Source organism: Balaenoptera borealis (genome assembly GCF_965194805.1).
Source record: "Balaenoptera borealis genome assembly, chromosome: 4".
Lineage (NCBI taxonomy): Eukaryota > Metazoa > Chordata > Mammalia > Artiodactyla > Balaenopteridae > Balaenoptera > Balaenoptera borealis.
In genome coordinates, this window is record NC_138861.1 from 64,743,325 (window position 1) to 64,764,522 (window position 21,198).

Here is a 21,198-nt window from a genome sequence, read left to right on the forward strand (position 1 = left end):
ATCTTGGAACAAATCCAGGAGATCTGGCTTCAGAGGAAACCGCCACTGTTCTCTCTAACTTGGGTAAATCACCTTTGTTCCCACTCAAGCTTTCACTCAAATAGTTTCAGATTTCATCTTTTTGGATTTGAAATAAAGGTCAGAGTGAGCACATTCATGTCAGTCTTCAACCAAATTCAGACTTTACTCAGATTAAGCGTAGTCCATCAAAATTGCAATTTACTGGCAAGTGTTACATTTTCCTCAACACTCCATTGTTACCCTTATCATTTGGTTTTCTCTTCAGGGTCAGATCTGATATAAGCCACACTCCCCTATCTCCCAACAAGTCATCATCTTTTTAAAAAGAATTATTTTGTGAGAGTTGCTATAAGTGGGAGAAGAGAAAAAGAACATCAGTGCTGAAAAATGAACAAATGTCAAGTGGCCAGGTAAATTTACCAGTTCTGTGATTTATTTCAACCTATTAGACTTGTGGTAGGGGAAGGGTGGGGAGAGATGTGATTCAAATTCAGTCTCAGCAAAACTAAAAATTACTGTAAATCATGTAATTCTGTGATTGCTGAAGGGTATATGAATCACAAACATTGACTGTTCAATTGGTCAAAGGTTTACTGCAGTGTTTTTGTCTGTCTTGGTTCGATGCAAACCCCCACTGTAGGATATGATAGAATTTGCTGATTTTTAACATTAGGTATTTTAAACATTCTATTTTCTGATATATGGTCTATGTTTGACTTTATCTGTGAGATAAGAAATAGAAATAGAATGTCTAAAGTAATTTTGACCTGTCTTATATGATATGAATTATTCCTTTGATTTTTAGCTTTAAAGAATAAACTTGTAAGGCTGTTTTATCTTTATTGGCTTGATGATTTGTTCTGGAATTAGGATCTGACTTTGCTTATCAACATAGGGCAACATCCTTTATTTATACCATAAAAAGTGACAAACCTAAATGGGTTTTGATTAGCACCTGCCCTCCAAGTCTCCCCAACACAAAAACTTTTCGTTAGAGCACATCACTCCTTCTTGTTTAATCAACCTGGATTCCATGTTCCTACTTCAAGTTGAAAGAATTTAATGCTGAAATCTCAGCCTGAGTTTTATTTATGAACCAGTTACCTGTGAAATATGCATAGGCATTCGAAATTAGTAATAATGAGTAGAATATATACATATTTTAAAAAATACATGGATCATTTCCTGTCTTGTGGTTAAGGCAGAATAGGAGAGCAGCAGCCTCCTACAGCTGCCATTATCATTCCGCATTTCTCCTTTATTACCATCAAACATGTATAGATTTAATGACCTGGAGAGGGATCAGTGAAATTCTTCACAGCACTGCATGTTTATTAATGGGCCTCCTGTTCATTGTGATGTGTTAGTGTCAGGATTATGCCAGTGGTATTGCAAGAGGCAATTATGGGTTCCTTTATTCCTGATAAAAAGGAAATTAGCCACTGATCATCAACACAGAGCAACTCAACATCCTGGAAAGTGCATGGGGAAGGAGAAAAGCAACAGCTACAAAGAGGTTAGAAGATGGGGAGATGTTTGATAAGTTTGCTCTGTTGTAGGACATGACAAGGAGGAACAGCAGTAGGGGCAGTGAAAGAGGAAAGAATGGAAAATAAATGTAATGGAAGCAAAAAAGAATTGGAATATGGATAGGAATGGGGTCTTTGTAACGGCTCTTAGTTTCCTTTGGCAAGGAAAACATTTAGTTGATCCAATTAAATTTATTTCAATTCCATTTAAGAGGGACTTCTTGATCAACTATTTGTATGAGTCTGTGGAACTTCTTTGTGGGGATTTAAGAATAATTAGGATTTGATCCCTACCCTCAAACAACAACAACAAGAAACAAAACAACTTAGGGAAGAGTTTTTCAAGGGTTGGGGAAGGAGGTCCTTCATCTGATTCAGGCATTTGACAAGCATTTATGGAGGACTCACTCCATGCGACTCCAGCACTATTTCCTTTCATTACGCAATCACCTTATTGGCTGAGTTATGTCTCCCCCCCTCAAATTTATATGTTGATGTTCTAACCCCCAGTTTCTCAGAATGTGACTGTATTTGGAGATAGGGTCTTTAAAGAAGTAATTAAGGTTAAATGAGGGCATTAGGGTGGGCTCTAATCCAATCTGACTGGTGTCCTTATGAGAAGAGGAGATTAGGACACAGACATACTCGGAGGGATGACCATGTGAAGACACAGGGAGACGATGACTATCTACAAGCCACAGAGAGAGGCCTCAAAAGAAACCAACACTGTCAACACCTTGATCTTGGACTTCTGGTCTTCAGAACTGTGAGAAAATTAGTTTCTATTGTTTAAGCCACCCAGTTTGTGGTACTTTGTTATGGCAGCCCTAACAAATTAATACACCTCTGAAAGGAGAAAGTATAATCCCACTTTAAGATGAAACTGAGGTTCAGAATGTCGTGGAAGTAATCTGGGTTTTCAAAACTGGTTTCTAGAATTTGGACTTTCAGAAATTGGATTAAAGAAATCCCCATCGTTACTGAAAACATCAGCATTAAGGACAGGAGCATCAGAATTTCTAAAAGGATCTTGGAATTTTAATCAACAGTTAAACTTTACATGTAAATGGTTTAAAAAATGTCAATTCAAGCAAAGTCGGGGTTTTTAGAAATCTATGACATATAATGAGAGTAGAGTGTTTCCCTTTACTTATCCTTAGAGTGTCACATTCGGATCAAAGGATCATACTTTTAGAAAAACACAAACACATTAGAACTTGTTCCAAAGAGAGTGAGCCAGAGCTGGCTGAAGGACTCAACAACAAGCTATGTCAGAAATGGCCAAAAGGACTACGGTGTCTTTCTAAGGATAGGTATCTTCATTTGAAGAGGAAAGAAAGAATAGGCTTGTTTTGAATGAGTCTTCAGGGCAGAAATAGGATAAAACTGATGGAAGGATAGATTTATTCTCAAGCAGGGGCAGCTGAGGCAGAGGAAAAAAGGTCTTTAAGGGCTTTTTTGGGCATCGTTGGGCAGAACAATTGTTCTGCTCACTGTTATCACAAAGCAAGAGTGAATTTCTAGCCTTAAATTATTGATGTCAAGTCTTGGAAGGCAGTGCTGGCTTTGATATCCCAAATTCCATTTGTGTTCAACACCAACAAGGGAACTGTGGAGAGGCTCACTTTAAATTTCACCTGGTCTGGCTATAGGCCAAGAGTCAATCCACACCTGATGGTCTCCAATCATCTCTGTATCGGTTAATTACCCAAGAGGAAATAGTTCTCCAGGGGCCAGGTTTCTTCCTCCTAAATAATTCCATAGCAAGAAGCAGTGGAAATAGCCCCTTGGGCACAGGATTTAAAAAGTCTGTTCATAAGAGGGAGCGGTTTCACTGTCCTTAGCTGGCCTATGATTTGTCCACTGTTAAGTGACAGAAACACAGTTTTTATTTTTTTAATTTTTTATTTATTATTTATTTTTGGCTGTGTTGGGTCTTCGTTTCTGTGCGAGGGCTTTCTCTAGTTGCGGCAAGTGGGGGCCACTCTTCATCGCGATGCGCGGGCCTCTCACTATCGCGGCCTCTCTTGTTGCGGAGCACAGGCTCCAGACACGCAGGCTCAGTAGTTGTGGCTCACGGGTCTAGTTGCTCCGCGGCATGTGGGATCTTCCCAGACCAGGGCTCGAACCCGTGTCCCCTGCATTGGCAGGCAGATTCTCAACCACTGCGCCACCAGGGAAGCCCCAGAAACACAGTTTTTGATAGAGATTCCAGCAGATACCCCTAAATAAGGTTCAGGGTGAAGCTGCTCTGTTTTTGTACTATAAATATTAATTATTGTCCTATTAAAGTGTATGACTTTCCCCTTGGGTCTGGTGAGGCACATTAGAGCTGAAAAATCTTTGTGATTTTAAGAATTTTTCCTTTAACTTCAATGGATTTCATGGAAATGTTCACTGTATGTAGAGTCAGAATCTGTCATTACCCTGGGCAAGGCAGTGTCTGACTTTAGAAGCTCTGAGCAAAGCAAGGTTTTGAGTCTATGCCCCCTCCCCACCCTTTTGTACTGAAATTAAAAAAACAATATATGAACTGCAGAATAATAGTAATAGCAAACTTGCACAGCATTTATTGAGTGTCAAACACTCTGCTAAGTGCTCTTCATACATTAATTCATTCACTTCTCATAGCAAACCTATGTGTAGGCACTATTTTTATGCCCATTTTATAGTTCATGGTAGAGCTGGGATGCAATCCTAGGTAGACTGACTCTAGAGTTCATGCTCTTAACTGTTATGCTGTACTGCTGCTCAAAATAATAATAATAATAGTAATAATGATAATAATGATGATGTGTAAGGATGTTCAACAAAGTTCTGTTTTTTCCCCATGATAACTCTATTGGTCCTTATTTTGAAATATCACATATTCTATGTGAATTCATAAAAATCTCTCTCTCTCTCCCATTGGTGCTCTTGCTTTGCTTGGACTTTAAGCCTATTGCTAGTTTAGCTATTGGATAATCCAACAGTGGCCCTGAGAGAAGACTTGGGTTATCTGCATTGAGCATAAATGTTGATATAATGAAATATAATAGGAGGGTCTTTGGGAGTTGAAGAGAATACGCTATATTCTTCGCCTCCAAAGCCAAAAGAGAAGCAAATGGATTATGAATCTCTTGACCTCTTTTGCAGGACTTTAGATTCACATAATTTTTTTTTAACATCTTTATTGGAGTATAATTGCTTTACAATGGTGTGTTAGTTTCTGCTGTATAACAAAGTGAATCAGCTATACATATACATATATCCCCATATCTCTTCCCTCTTGCGTCTCCCTCCCTCCCACCCTCCCTATCCCACCCCTCTTGGTGGTCACAAAGCACCGAGCTGATCTCCCAGAATCAGCCAGAGGGGTCTCTTTCCTTCTAAGCCATTCACCAAATGGCCTTCCTTTCAACATAATGAGCCATAATTACTCAATGATCTTTCAAAGGGTGAGTAGCTCTGGGACCTAACATCTTTACAAAGGCTTTCTCAGGTTTAATTTGCTAATACCCTTAGTTAAAATGCAGTTCTTCCTTCCACAGATCAAAATTGCTGTAACTGCAGTGGATTTTTAAATAGTGGACTAAAAATGTTATACCCATATAAAGGTTATCTGATATCTATTTGGGAACATTTATCTGTTGTTACATCTCCAAAGGTGGGAGCAGAACTATGCTTGACCTCAGACGGACAAAAGTTTGCTGTCAGCTTTTTTGTTGAATGGCACAATCCCTGGGGCAAAACTCTCCTAAATTTTGATTTAGTTTCTTATGTACCCACAATGCAGCCCTTCTTTGCTATGTCAGGACTTATCCAGTTGTAATTAGACTGCTGAGGGGAAACTACGTTCTAGGCTGGGACCACTTTGGGATTACCCAATAGGCTAGACTAAACTATGCTTAAAGTACCAGCCAAACAGAAGGAAAGGCATATATATGTACACATGCAGAGAGGGAGTGAGAGAGAGAGAGAGAGAGAGACTTACAGAATTTGATACGTGCTATTTCAAAATTAGAGCCTTCTTTCACATGGCAGATATGAACTAGGGGGCTTGATGTTACCTGGAACCCATTGGTCCTACAGGAAGTGGTCCCAGTCTTATCACAGTAGATTTATTTTTCTACCATTTGGTTGACCTGAGTCCTGTGATTCCTACACATACTCTTTTTTTTCCCTCCAGTTTAAAAAAGTATTGTATTAATTACCATTATTTTAAGGGTCCTATCTATTTTCAGGTTCCAAGTATTATGGTGCGAAGTTGTGACACTGAGGTGTTTATCATAGTCTTGTCTCAGTTTCCAATCTGTTGAATGGCGAGCAGCCCGCGCATTAACATTTAGAATACCCTAGCTGACACAATGACCCAGCCATTTGCCATACAAATCTAATCAAATCTATTAATGCCTTACTAGATCAAGTTTATTTCTTCTTTATGGAAAGCAGTTCAGGAGAAATGGTACAGAGGAACAAAGGAGTTGCTGTCTGGTGGGTATAGATGAGGGAGTTTTCCCCTTTCTATTGCCTCACAAGTCACAAGGAGCATTTTTTTGTTTGGCAATAAACTCTTGAGCTGAAACTTGGGCTGAATGTAATTTTCTTTCGGACAAGATAAGGATGGGTAGGGAAGTTAGTTGTTTGGGAAGGAAGATGTATCAAAAGAAAGAATTTTTTACAATTTTTGGCTGAAACCCCATGGGACTCCCCGCTCTGATAATTGCCATTAAGGTCCACTGTCTCGTGTAAGATAATTTTGAAATCAGCACTATGTGGAAAAGGTTTCTTATTTGTACTTCCATGTGTGGAGGGGTATTTTGTACATCATGACCTTGCATTGGATCCAAGTTTGTGCTGACAGTTACATAAAAAGAGAGTGGAAGAAGTAAGTACGCAGGCAGAAGAGGGCAAGATAGGTGATGGAATTCATTGAACACAATTTGGAGGATTATGATCCTAGGTATAAATTTTTTGGTTTTCAATGCCATAGCAACACATGCCCACTAGAGGTCAGTAAAAAGCAAAAGCGCATGAGAGACTTTTTAGCGGGAAGCTTCCCACAGGCCCAGGGGGGTTTCTGAGATGTTAACACTCGTATTTCGAAAGGCTTTTTTAAAAAAGATGACTAAAAAGTGGTATACAAGGTTTCCTGGGAGAGGGGAGCAAAATAAAGAACTTCACCTCCAAAAATATGGAACTGAAAAAAAAACGTTTGAGGAGTTTTCACAACAAAAAACCTTTCTTTTGCTGTTGCTGTCTAAGGTTGAACAGGAATATTTACCTTCACTGATCTTTTAGGTGTGGGTTTCAACAGGTGTAGTGAAGCTATTGCACACCTCCACTGTCTTCCTGTAGTGTTGGAAAGCGACTCCTTCCTCTGGCTCCAACCATACACTTCTGTTTTTTTTACCTCTATGGTATTTACTGCATTGTTTACTACATTTTTGTGTACATGCCTTTCTCTTGCACTAGTTTACAAGCTTCTTGATGACAGGAATTTGATCTCAGACATTTAAAGGTCCTCAAAACTTGGACATTGCTTGACTAGAACATTGTATGTTATCAAAAGGTACGTGGAACATATATGAATTAATGTATGTTTTCATTATTATTACTTATAAAGTCCAATAGTATTTTTATGTGTTTCACTCTTTAGAGAATTTAAGGTGGATAAACACCATATGCTATCTCTCCTCTCATAAAATTAATTGAAATTATTATGTCTTAATTTTATCTGTTTGCTTTTGAATTTCTGGTCAAATTCAGAGCTAAAAACTAATGTCTTTAGATATAAAATGCAGGAGAAAAAAGACTACTGTCACTTTAACCATAACCAGTTTTCTTGCATAAAATCAGGAAGGATTTCAGAGCTTTTCAAACTGATGGGTGTTAGTCTGGCAAGCAGTGAATTCTGGCCCTCCATTCTCAAGTTGTCAGACTGTTTCACAGACATGCTGCATGGTGGAAGGCTATTGAATATTACTAAGACATTGACCATGACGTTATTTTCTTCTGGCAAGCATGAAACACTTTCCCTTTAAGATGGGCTTCTGCGGTTTCCCCTGCCTGTGTGTGTTTGGAAGTCCTACAGAGGAAGCAGGTACCCAATCTGAAATCCAGAGCACTTTCAGCATCCTGGCCTCCTCTTGGCATCCTCATCTTTCATGGTCCTTGGCTCAATGTGGTGCCTTTGAACACACGGCCCCAGGCGGAGCCCTATTATTTGCTAAATATTTCTGGAAACGTTTGTACAGAATATGGAGCTCAGCAGGCTGCCCCCCACCCCTCCCCTGAGAGCTAAGCCTTTGAAATGGCAAATGCGTGGACCTCCTGAGCACCTCCATTCGGCCCCTGCTGTTGACATTTTCAAAGTTACCATATAAAGTGATTCCATTGAAATAATATTTTTGAAGCTCTTACTGCCCAGACTTTATCAAGGTTCACAAATTAGCTCTAGGATGACATTGACTTAGGTAGAGAGTGTGAAAATCTGATAGATTATTTTCAAACGGATCCCATTATGACATCCCGAACATAATATTAAGCCTCGCACCACTCAGTTGAGGCTGGTTTTTGACTTTCCGGTGTCACTTCCATACAGGTAACCCTTATATATGTTAGAGCTGGATGGCCCCTCCGAGAACTACTGGTAGAACAACGCTTTCATTTTATAAATTTATTTATTTATTTATTTATGGCTGCGTTGGGTCTCCGTTGCTGCGCAGGGGCTTTCTCTTGTTGCGCTGAGCGGGGGCTACTCTTCGTTGTGGTGCGCGGGCTTCTCTTTGCGGAGGCTTCTCTTGTCGCGGAACACAGGCTTTAGGTGCGCGGGCTTCAGTAGTGTGGCGCTCTGGCTCAGTAGTGGCACTCAGGCTCAGTAGTTGTGGCTCTCGGGGTCTAGAGCTCAGGCTCAGTAGCTGTGGCGCTTAGTTGCTCCGTGGCGTGTGAGATCTTCCCGAACCCGTGTCCCCTGCATTGGCAGGCGGATTCTTAACCCCTGCGCCACCAGGGAAGTCCGACGCTTTCATTTTAGAGGTAAAGAAATCAAGGCTCTTTGAGGACATCTGAAACGAGTCCAGAGATCAGACACCCAAACTTCTGGAGACAGCTTTTCCCGTAACAGTTTAATTAATTCAATCTAGGTGTGATAATGGAGAATGGAATGGATGGTGTCTGATTCTGTCACAAAATCACGCCATCTTGGTACCACAGACGTTAACAGGGCAGGCTTGATGGGTAGAGTCAAGTAGCACCATTTCTGATTTAAGCTACCCTCCTTCCTCTGCCTTTTCTTTTGCTCTGTAGTCTTGAAAGGAGATGAATGTGGGGAAGGAAACAAAATATGTATAAAAAGCAAAGAGAAAATCTGATTCCAGGGTACAGGTAAGTGGGGAGGTGACCTAATGAGTAAAGATAGGCTCCTGAACAAAGTCTCCTTCTTCAGAGCTTTTCCCAAGAAGTGCATAAAGAGTTTGGGATTAACAGATACACACTACCATATATAAAATAGATAACCAACAAGGACCTACTGTATAGCACAGGGAACTATATTCAGTGTCTTGTGGTAACCTGTAATGGAAAAGAATCTGAAAAAGAATGTGTGTGTGTATCTATCTATATATACATCTCTCTATTTATCTATATATACATCTATGTGTATATATATATATGCACATCTGAATCACTTTGCTGTACACCTGAAATTAACACAACATTGTAGACCAACTATACTTCAATAAAAATTTTTAAAAAAAGTAGTAGTGGGCTAGCTAAGCAAAGTCAAATTCTTTGGTGGTAGTGGAAAAGAGGTTGCTTTATTTTTGATGAAAAGAGAGGTCTTACCCAAGAATACAAGGCACTGTATCAGTGCCATAGGTAATGTGCTTTCTGTTCATTTCAACTAAAAAACACTTATCAAAGTATCTACTATGTTTCAAGCATTGGCTCTACAGCAGTGAACTAAACGGTCTCTGTTCTTATGGAGTTTACACTTTGATGGGAGGAGGTAGACAATGAACAGATAAGAGATAAGGAGTACTCACCAAGAAATGTTAAGCAGGGCTGGGAGATTAAGAGTGATGGCAGGGGTGGGGTGACATTTTATAATGGGTGGGTGTCTTGGGTACCACTATGGGACTTCAGAAGGAGCCCAAGCAGCTGCAAAATTGCTTACGTTTTCCTCTGGAGAGCAGTCTGCCCTTGCAAATAGGAAATTGGAGTCTCTGTCACCGCCATGGCCCATTTTACCAGTTTGTACCAGCCAAGATTCAAGCCAAGATCCCAGCCCGTGGCCTCCACGGTCAGCCTTCCCTCCCCTTCTGCCCCACCCTGAAGTGAACCCATGGGGTTCTTGCTACAGCTTATGTTCCTGATGCAACATTAGCTGCACTGGCCTCGTTTTGTTCTTGTTTGTGAGTCAAACTGAAGAGACTGCCATTAAAATTATTTCTGGCAAACGAGGGTCAAACAGTATTTGAATTGGATTTAGAACCTAGGAAAAACAAAAAATACAGGAAACAAATCCGTGGCTATTCTGGAGCTCTTCTTTAGGTGGAGAGTCAGAGAGGTGAAGCCTTCCTTTTATGCTATGTTTTACAAGTGCAGTTTCACAGGTAGAGAATATGTGAAGGAAATTGGCCCTACATTATTATTATTATTATTATTTTTCATTTTGGCACATCCTCACAGAGTCTATGAGAAGGGATTTTGGTTAAAATTGGCTTTTAATGTAGATTGAATAGGCAGCTCTTATGTGTATAATTTTCAGACACTGGAAAGACCTGCTACTTGCCCAGAAGATTCTCCTATAGGATGTTGATTTATTGTTCTTTCGGTAGATCTCTTCATGCAATAAGCATTTATTCAATAAATAGCTTACTATAGCTGTTGTTTTGGGAGGGCTCTGTCCCTTCCTAAAACACAGGACACCTGGAAGATGTGAGACATTAATTGTTACCAAGTGTTTATCCTTATCTGACTAAGCTTCAGATTTTTGTCTGTGACTGTGTTTGGTGGGGGGATGGAGAGGAGAAGAGAACTTGATTTTACAGAGCAAGAGAAGGAACAGTGAGGAGGCCCATCTGGCATGGAGAACAGGAGACAAATTCCCAGTTTTGGTGAAGGCCAGAATGTTCTTTTGATATTCACTATCTTAGTACTTTAACTCATGTCTCTATACAAGTGTGATCTGCAAAATATTTAATAGCTGATATGGCCCTGAAACCAGCCAATAAGAACAGACTGTGAACACCCAGGACTAATGAACCAGAGGGAACTGCTGATGTCAGTCAGCCTCCATTCAGCTTTGATTTCTTGTTTATAAGGTAAGTTGAGGGGGGAAACAAGGAGTGACTCTTTAATTAACAAACGAGACTGAAGCAAATATAATGACCTAAATAATGGGGTACATCCTCCCTGGCCTTAGTCTCAAGGTCAGCTGCGCTGGCCACCTTTGGCCTCTGTGGCAGTTTTCTTTCTCTTACATCATGCTTACTAGTTTTAGATTTGTGACTGTCTTGTAAATAATACAGTGGTTGTTTAACAATTTTACTGGTGTTCTTAGTATAGGTAGTGACTTTTATTTGTAATAAAATTTTCAGTCTCAAGGATCTTAAAAACTTACTGCATACATGAAGTATTGTATTTGATTTGCATTGAAGAGTGAAGATGTATTCCTAGTACCAAAGTGGGTGCTCAGTAAGCATTTGTTGGATCAACATTTACGAATGAATGAATGAATGAATGAATGAAAGCAGGGCTCAGATCAATCATGTCCTCCCTTACATATTCCCTGACAGCCTGAGCTGGATGTGATTTCTCTCCTCTGATTTTCCATTGCCCTTCTTGTTTATATTTATTGCCTCACACAGTTTGTTTTCCCATGAAAGCACAACGCCCTCTTCTCAAATGAATTACAAGACTGCAAGGTGTCTTATACTTTTTCATAACCCTCACTCTCTTGGCAGTGAGAAGTTGAATTGGGAAGAGGGAATGGGAGACATAGGGAGACCTGTGAAGGGAGATAAAGTAGAAGAGTCACTCAGACTTCGTAATTGGTATGGGAAGGTGGGGAGAGGGAAGAGTCAGAGATAACTTCTGATTTTGAGCCTTTCAAGTATTAGGATTCTTGAACCTAATCTCTTCTACAAACTCTGATATGAAGCCAAGGCTGTCTTAGTTATGGGGTATGAACTGAAACAGAGGGTTTAGCTACTGCTTTCAACCTAGCCTGGGCTCAGCCAAGGTCACACAGCCAGTAAGCGGCTGAGCGGGGATTATGAACTCGGGGTTCCACAGCATGCTCTCTGGCTGCAGTACCATGCAGCCTTTTATATTAAATGAGATCAAGCATATGGAAGAGCTTTATCTGAAAACTTTAAAGCTGCATACAAATATTACTTCAAATGAACGTTATGGAAATGTTGTATCTTTGGAACCGAAACTCAAAGTATTAGGCGCAGTCAGTGGCAGAGGAGGGGATTACAAGGGAACACAGAAACCAAAGAACAGGTGACTCCACAAAGGCATGTTGAGTAGCCTACAGTGTGGAAGAGGGAAGGAGAGTGTGACTCTTAAACAGCCTGACCAAACCCATTCCCAGGCAGCTCAGGGATGATGAAAGGCTGAGGAGGGCATTTACGCTTAGAAATTTGACCCCAGAGTTTTCTATACACTTTGGAGCTGAGAGAGGGGGATAATCGCTTGGGCTTTGTGGCTCAAATATCTCTTCCACCTGCCACATATACACACAATATCCTAAGACCAGTCAGGGTAGGATCATGGTTATCCCAGAGCCTGCTAAAACAAGGGTACTCTATCCTTGGAATTGTTTCTAAATGTAAAATAGGAAGTGATCTTTAGTTTGAAATGCAGAATATAAGAGCCAAGCATCCAAGATCCAGCACTCAAAATGCAAGTGATATCCTTAGAGAATATCACAGCATAAGAAAAATTTCTAAATGCAGAGGGCAAGGATTCTGCGTGGCACATATACACAAAAGGACCAATAGGGTAGCAGTTGGGAATCAGTTCTGTTAAATACAAAATACAACAGGGCACAAGAACTACATTGTTGCAGAGGCATTTCTTAGTTAAACAATTCCGATCTGCATTCAATTCCTGGTTAAATGAGATGAGGAGCAGAGAGAAGACAAGTGGACACAAGCACTTAGTGTTAACTGTCATGCCTTGGAAAGTACCAGGGGTTACAGGAGCCTGAACGGGGCCAAAATGGTAAGAGCACAGAGTGCGGGGGTAGGACAGGATGGGGGAAGCTAGAGAGGCCAGTAGGGTCAGATTGTGAGGGGCCTTTTAAGTCATGTCAAGGAATTACCCTAAGGAATTACCCTTAGGATCTTATCCTAAGGCAATGGGAAGCCAGTCAAAGATTAAGAAGAAATTGAATCTTTTTTTTTGGCCACGCCATGTAGCTTGTGGGATCTCAGTTCCCTAATCAAGGACTGAACCCAGGCCACGGCAGTGAAAGCACCGAATCCTAACAGCTAGACCACCAGGGAATTCTCAGAAATTGAATCTTAAAGTTACTGTTGGAGTGGGAGAAAAAATTGTTGAGAAAGATGAAATTAGGAGGTTATTATGATAAGAGATAATGATGGCTAACACTTAAGTAGCAGTTACGTGTGATAGACACTGTTCTAAGTACTTTATATATATATAACTCATTTAATCCTAGGATCATATGGCAGATACTATTTCTGTCCCCATATTACACAAGAGGAAACTGAGGTACAGAGAGGTTTAGAAATATTCCCAGTGTCACACAGTTAGTTAGTTAGTTAGTGGTGTAACAGATTTGAACTCAGACGGTCTTTTAAATCACTCTAATGTACTGTCTGAACTAAGACAGTCTTATCAGAGATGGAGAGAAGTAAACAGTCAAAAAATAATTGGGAGATTCAGCATGTGGTGATTCACTGGGACAGGGAGATAAGGAGTTTGTGTTCAGGCATACTGGAATTGAAGGACCATTGGGACATTCAGAGGATGGTTGACAATTGCCTGAAGGGCCGGAAGTTCAGGAGAGAGATCTGGACTGGAGCTACCCATTTGAGAGCTACCAGAGGGGGGAAATCAAGTGGGAGGAGTATGAAGTGAAGAATGGCAAAAGAGGAGGGCCTGGGACACAGTCCTGAGTGAGTTATCCTAACATGTAAGGAGAGGGGGAGGGATCCGAATCTCCCAGGAGCCTGGGAAGAAGTAGCCAGGGAAGCAGAGGAGTAAGGATGGTGGATGTCACAGAAGGTGAGCTCTAAGTGAGATGAAGAGGTAGGGATGGCCATACAAATGAGATAATAAAGATTTAGCCTTAAGATCGTGGTGGAGTCAGAGCCAGATAATATGCTTAAATAAAAATGGAAGAAGAAAAGACAGTGAGTTTAAACAATATTTTGAAGAGGTCTGGCAAAGACAGAAAGAAGAAAGATAGAGTGGGAGATGGTAGAGGATATAGAGTTGAGAGATGGCTATTTTTTAATATTAAGTATTCTTAGCATGTAAAAATGCTTTACGCTATAAATCCTGGGAGCTGGAAGGAGTCAGGGTAAAGTTGAAGCAATAGGAGAGGGAGAACTAAACAGTGTAGCTGCTTCTAGGTGTATTTGTTAGAATAAAACTAAACTGCTCCAACAAAAAGACCTTCAAATACAATAGCTCAAACAAAATAATCATTTGTTTCATTCCCATGGAACACTTGAGAGCAGCTAGTTTGCTAGGCAGCTCTGCTTCACAAGGACACTCAGGACCCAAGTTTCTTTGATCTTGTGAACTTCATCTCCCAGGGCATTGTCTTGTGCATGCTGGGTCTCCACTGTGTCCTGTTTGCTTTCGGAAGGAAGGGGAGAGTGTGGAGAAGGTCTTCCGGTTGTCTGAAGACACTGGCCAGGAAAAATCATTATCACTTCTGCCTGCTGTGTCCTGCCGTCACACCTAACTGCAAGGGAAGTAGGAAATATAGTCTATCAAGCCAGTCACACGGTTGCTACAATTTTATTTCTGTGTAAGAAAGGGAGAAGGATTTGGAGAGATAGTTTACAGTCTTTCCACACAGGAGGGAAGGTTCATGTATAAATTAAAAAATATATATTTTCCAGATTCAAGTATCTCTTTAATTCAAGTGCTTTCCAGGAGTTAGGAGGAAAGCAATCTGATCGAGCTAATTCAAAATGAATCTGTTCGAGACTGAAAGCCCATTGCCTTTGGGGAAGCATTTGCATTGCTAAGGAAACTGCTAAGGGGATTATTGTACTTTTTAATATGGAAAACAAAAGTATCCCAAGAACATTTGCCTAATAACAAGAAGTAAGAAACTTTAAGCCAGACAGAGCTTTAACAAAGAATCAGCAATTAGATAAGAAACGTATTTTGGAAAGAGAAACTCTCTCTGTACACCTCAAATATAATATGAGGTGTGTATTGGCCTTTTTTTTAACCTATGAGTGGAAGACTGGCTTTTGTCCTTTGACTTCACTGATGTTGCCTGTTCCTAAAGATCAGTTGTCACTTATTAATGGGAGAATGGGAATACAGCAAAAGCAGTTGAATACAGCAAAGGCAGGTAAGAATTTTTTTTTTTTTAAGAACACAAAATATATCATGATCACTGCTCAAATGAATCAGTTCTTCCACTATGAGCTTCCCTTCAGATTTCATGATGGTAAATTGCAACATGGTACTTTCTAACTGGAGGTCGTATCTGACATCCTCAGTTGCCCAGAACAAAGCAGAGAAATGATGTAAGAAAATATTTGAACATTAAAATAAATGTCACAAAGTTCATTCATTAAAACTCATGTACTTTTCTTGCAGGAGAATTTCTCAGACTTCCCATTTATTCCTGTTTCACACACAATTCGCAGAGGTTAGACTGTCTGGAGTAGAGCAGCAAATTAGGATAGGAAGCAAGCTAGAGGCAGGTGCGTGGAGGGCACAAATGATACAGGAGAATGAGTCAGTAAGGAAAACAACTTAACAGCAAGTGTCATGCAACACGAATAGGACCCTCCAGTGTTTAGCATTCGAGATTCAGCCTCGTATTCTTTAGTAATTTCTGAGGTTATCATCAGTACTGATATCAGAAAGGAACTCACGATCATCATGGTTCTGGAGTAGTATAACTGTAGGGTTGTTTTCAATGGAAGTAAGTCAAGTCTTAAAACACCTTAAAAGGGTATAAAATTAATAGTAAGTCTCTTTCCCGCTCAGAATGAATTTTTATCATAAGACCAGAAGATGGCTAAATCTTATACAATTTCTGTTATGTTTTGTGCCCTGGAAACAGTGGGCTATTCAAGGAAGAAAGGACAAAGTATTTTTCTCTTTTTCCATGGTGAGACAAACTTTTCAAATAGATAAAATTTGTCGGTCACCCTTCCATTTCCGTCCCTTACCTCAATTTAACATTTTTTTTGACCTCTCAGGAATTCCCATTACAGACTCTGTTACCCTCATTCTGTCCGAAGCCCTGCATTGTGGCACACCAATGCTGCCCGCCCCCCACCAGCATGGCCACCCTTAGCCACTAAGGGCTCCAGTGCCTGGAACAGGGCCTGGCGCCTGGAAGCATTCAGTACGTTTGAATGAACGAATAAACAGATAAATAAATGAAAAAACGTTCTCGATGCCCCTAAATTACCTTCAGGTTTTCTCCAGAATCGAAACTCTTTTTTTAAAAAAATCTTATTATTGAAGTATAGTTGATTTACAATTGTAGATTAGTTTCAGGTATATGACACAGTGATTCAATATTTTTATAGATTATACTCCGTGTAAAGTTACTATAAAATATCGGCCATTTTTCCTGTGCTGTACAATATATCTTTGTAGCTTATCCATTTTATACATAGTAGTTTGTACCTCCTAATTCTCTATCCCTATCTTGCCCCTCCCCTTTCCCTTTCCCCACTGGTAACCACTAGTTTGTTCTCTATATGTGTGTCTGTTTCTGTTTTGTTATATTTTTTATATTCCACATATAAATAATAACATAGAGTAATTGTCTTTCTCTGTCCGACTTATTTCACTTAGCATAATACCCCCAGGTCCATCCATGCTGTTGCAAGTGGCAAAATCTCTTTCTATTTTTATGGCTGAATAATGTTCCATTGTGTGTGTGTGTGTGTGTGTGTGTATATATATATATATACACACACACACACCACATCTTCTTTATTCATTCATTTGTTGATGGACACTTAGGTTGCTTCCATAGCTTGGCACTTGTAAGTAATGCTGCTCTGAATATTGGGACACATGTATCTTTTTGAACTGGTGTCTTTGCAAAACTCTTTAATTTGAATGCTTTCCAGGAACTAGGAGGAAGCCAATCTGATTGAGTTAGTTCAAAATGAGTATGTTCACGGCTGAAAGCCTATTAGCTTTTTGGGAAGCATTTGCATTGCTAAGGAGAATGCTTAATAACCCAAATTAATATCTAATTTATAGACTTTTAGGCAAAAGAACAAGGTGAGACGACACACAAGCAGGCAGGTTTAATAATGATATCAGGCAGAAGAGGACTGGCTAGGCCAGATTAATTTTACTTGGGAATCTGTTTGTTCCCAGGGTGAGAGTCACTAATACTGCCTCTACCTTTTTATAACTTCTTTCCACCCTTTCTTCCAAACCAATAGGTTCTCTACGAGCACATAAGTGTTTTCTGGACTGCTTTTATGTTCCAGTAAAATAGAGCATAGGACAAGAGTGATGACAGCCATTTGTGTGAATGGCCCATTGCTAAGTCAGGGACTGCTTGCTGGAGAGATAGATTTAGATCTTTGTTACAGAGGAAGTTAATTTCAGCAGAGCAATTCAAGTTCAAACGTAGAAACTTGAACGGCTTGTGTGGGCATGGGTCACACATCCAAGATCAATTTCTGGAGGACCCATGAATTTAAGACTAGACTCTGGATTGGATTGTGTGTGTGTGTGTGTGTGTGTGTGTGTGTGTGAGTGGGAAGGGCGAGGCTGGAAAAGGTGGAGTGTGAATGAGCAAGAAGGGCCAAGATTGGCCATGAATCATCCTCTGTCTCTAGAGAACAGGAGTCAACCCTCCTTTCCTTCCTTCCTCCCTCCTTCTCTCTCTCTCTCCCTGTACCTTCCTCTCTCTCTGCCTCTTTCCTGTCCTTCATGTAACAATATTTATTGATCTCCTTCCATATGCCTGGCCTCTTTCCTACAGTTTTGTTGCATTTGGAAATTAATTTTGTTCTGAGACCACACCAGAGTGTAAGTCAATAAAACCCTGGTTTTGCTTGATTTTCTGGAATCAAACAATGCCCAGGGGTTGGTGGTTGTTTTGCAATCCTAAGATGTTTAAGGGTTAATTCCTTAGGAAAAACAAAGCAGCTCTCAATTATTTTATGCCTTATCAATTTCTTCTACTCATGGCATAAAAGCAATGAAATATTTGATAAAAGTTCTTCTCAGCAGATTTCTCAATGAGAAGGATAAATTGAAGGGAGGTGGCCCAGCAAAGCCAAAATAAGACTTGAACAAAAATTCGACTAATTACCCGCTGATTCATATGCATGTCCTTAACTGTTTTCATATCCTAGGACTGAGTTTGGGGTTCAGATGGATGTTTATTTGGGATATATCTCTTTCCAATTCTGGCATAACTTTTAGATTATAATAATGGCTAACATTTATTGTGCTATTGGTAGGTACCGGGCATTGCACTAAGCACTTCACAACAACCCTGTGAGATAGGTACTGTTATTATCTACACTTTACATACAGGGAAACAAAGTCGAGAAAGGTCAAGTCCTTTGCCCAAGGTCATATAGATAGTAGGTAATGAAACCTGTTTTAGGAGTCCAGAGTCCCAATCTCAGCCATACATACACCTTATCTCTGATTCTAAGAATATAGACATTTAGGATAAGAACTATGTCTATGCCATTAAGAATAAGAGTTATACTTATGTCTATGTATATTTCATTGAACATATCATGTGTACGTTTTTCAAGATTTTGTTAAAATACTTTTGGACATGAATGAAATTGGTAAAGGGATTAAAATTCATTCTGCCTTAAGCTGAAATTTTCTGTATCAGGAAGAAGAGACTGGTAAAAACTGTCCTAGTATTTTCTCCTCTTTTTCTATTGCTATTCTGAGCAAGAGCAAGATGGGTTTCTGACTTCTTTTTCTTGCCTTCTACTTAAATAGTATCCTCTGACAGCCACATAGAGATTAGTCAGTGTAAGGAAAATCAAAACAATTTCCTATTTGAAAGGTTACTGAGGTAAATTATTTTTTCTCCTCTCGAGATCTTTTAAACAAACTAACTACACACACACACACACACACACACACACACGCCCCTAGTGTTCATTTCAGAAAAATTAGAAACCTCTGGGGAACTTTAAGGCCAGAATAGATTCTCTTACCTGCCTGAGTGTGGGAAGTAAAGCAGATAATCTTTGTTCTTTGTAACTCTGATACTTTTCTTCTGCAGAGGTTACTTCCCAGTTCTGTGGACAATGCATAGAATCACAGTAAAAGACTTTAGTTTCTGTCCTAAGACCTTTGATTATATGGCAGAGCAATGATTTTAGTCATGCATTTGACTTTTGAAAAACAGAAGTTAAGGTTTGCTGGGTTAAGGCTGTACATTTTAAGACCCATGTAAAGACATGGTCTCTCTATGTTTCATGTTACTGCTTTGGGAATAAGTTAAGACTTTTGTAGAAGATGGTTAACTATTTGAAGTGACTGGGAATATAGGAAGCATTACCATTTCTAAAGAACATAATGATACAAACTTGCCCAAAGTAGTCTGATTTCTTTCTTAAATAGTGTAGATGATCCGCTAAGATTCTCTCACCGATTTTCCTTGTTACTGTGATTGGTAGAATAATGATCTCCAAAAGAAGTCATATTTCAATCCCCAGAACTGTGGATATGTTAGTTTATATGGTGAAAGGAATTGTGCTGATGTGATTAAGTTAAGGATTTTGAGATGGAGAGATTATCCTGGATGATCTAGGTTGGCCCAAATAATCATAAGGGTACAATCACAAGTGAAATAAAGAGCCAGGAGACTGAGGGTTAGAGTTAGAGAGAGATTTGAAGATGCTACACCTCTGGATTTGAAGATAGAGAAGGGGGCCATGAACTAAGGAATGGAGGCAACCTCTAGAAGCTGGAAAAGCCAAGGAAATGGATTTTCCCCTATAGCCTTCAAAAAGAATGTAGCCCTGCAGACATCTTGATTTGAGCCTACTTCTATGGTCTGAATGTTTGTGTCCCCATAGAATTCATATGTTGAAATACTGATGCCCAATGTGATGGTAACAAGAGGTAGGACCTTTGGGAGATGATTAGGTCATGAGAATGAAGCCCTTACGAATGGGGTTAGTGCCTTATAAAAGAGACCCCACAGAGCTCCCTAGACACTTCACCATGTGAGGATACAATGAGAAGTCTGCAACCCAGAAGAGGGCCCCAGACTTTAGCTTCCAGCCTCCAGAACTGTGAGAAATAAATTTTCTTCATTGGTAAACTACTCCATCTGTGGTATTTTGTTATAGCAGCCCAAATGGACTAAGACATCCACTAAACCTATTACGTCAAGCTCTGACCTTAGAACTTTAAAATACAGTTGTTTTAAGCTATTAAGTTTGTGGTAATCTGTTACAGCAGCAATAGGAAACTTGTACTTACCATAGATTATAACAATGACTATGGCACAGGTATTAAACCTATAACTTTGGAATCAGCATAGAGGCAAGATGTCTGAAAATAATCTAATGTGTGTGGATGATCTTATTAGTCCTGAAATTAGAGATAAGGTCAATTTGGAGAATATTGTACGTGTTACTATTACATTTCTCATCTGCCTCTGAATAAAAAATCAGGTTGGTAAACCACCTGGAGGGGTGGTTTGTGCAACAGTGTTGTAATCAAATACCGAAAGACAATCTAATGGGGAAGGGAAGGGAAAAAGAAGGAACCATGTTGTATATTTTTATCTAAGAGGATTAATCAAAGTTAAAATCCGTCATGTACATAATTTCAGAAAAACTTTGGATGATATAAGTTTCTAGAGCTAGTTTTCTGAGATCCCTAATTGCATAACAATACCTAAATGTGAAAATTAAAGAATAATGGGCTCTCTGTTACCTGAGACAGTCTTAATCAGCACTTTATTTATTAGTGTTTTTGCATATACCTTGTGAGATAATGGAAAAAATATATATTGGCCTCTGCCCCCTGTTCCTGACACAGAGTCCCTAAAAGCCCTTTTAATTCCATTTGTTATAAGAGCACTAGGAGCACCTTTTGTTCTAATATTTGGTCTTTGACTCTGGTTCCTGACACAGAGTTCCTAAATCCTTTGGAATTTCCCGGGTGATCACCATAAAGTCCAAGCCATTAGGAGAAGCCTGGAATTTTCAGCCCCTATCTTCCATTCTCCAGAGAGGGGAAAGGGACTGGAAATGGAGTTAACAATTGATCATGCCTACATGCTGAAGCCTCCATAAAAATCTCAAGAGGTTTGGCGAGCTTCCAGATTGATGAACAGGTGGAGGTTCTGGGAGGGTGGTGTGCCCGGAGAGGGCATGGGAACTCCCACATAATTTGCTCTACACACCTCTTCCATTTGGGTGTTTATCTATATCCATTATCATATCCCTTTATAATAAAC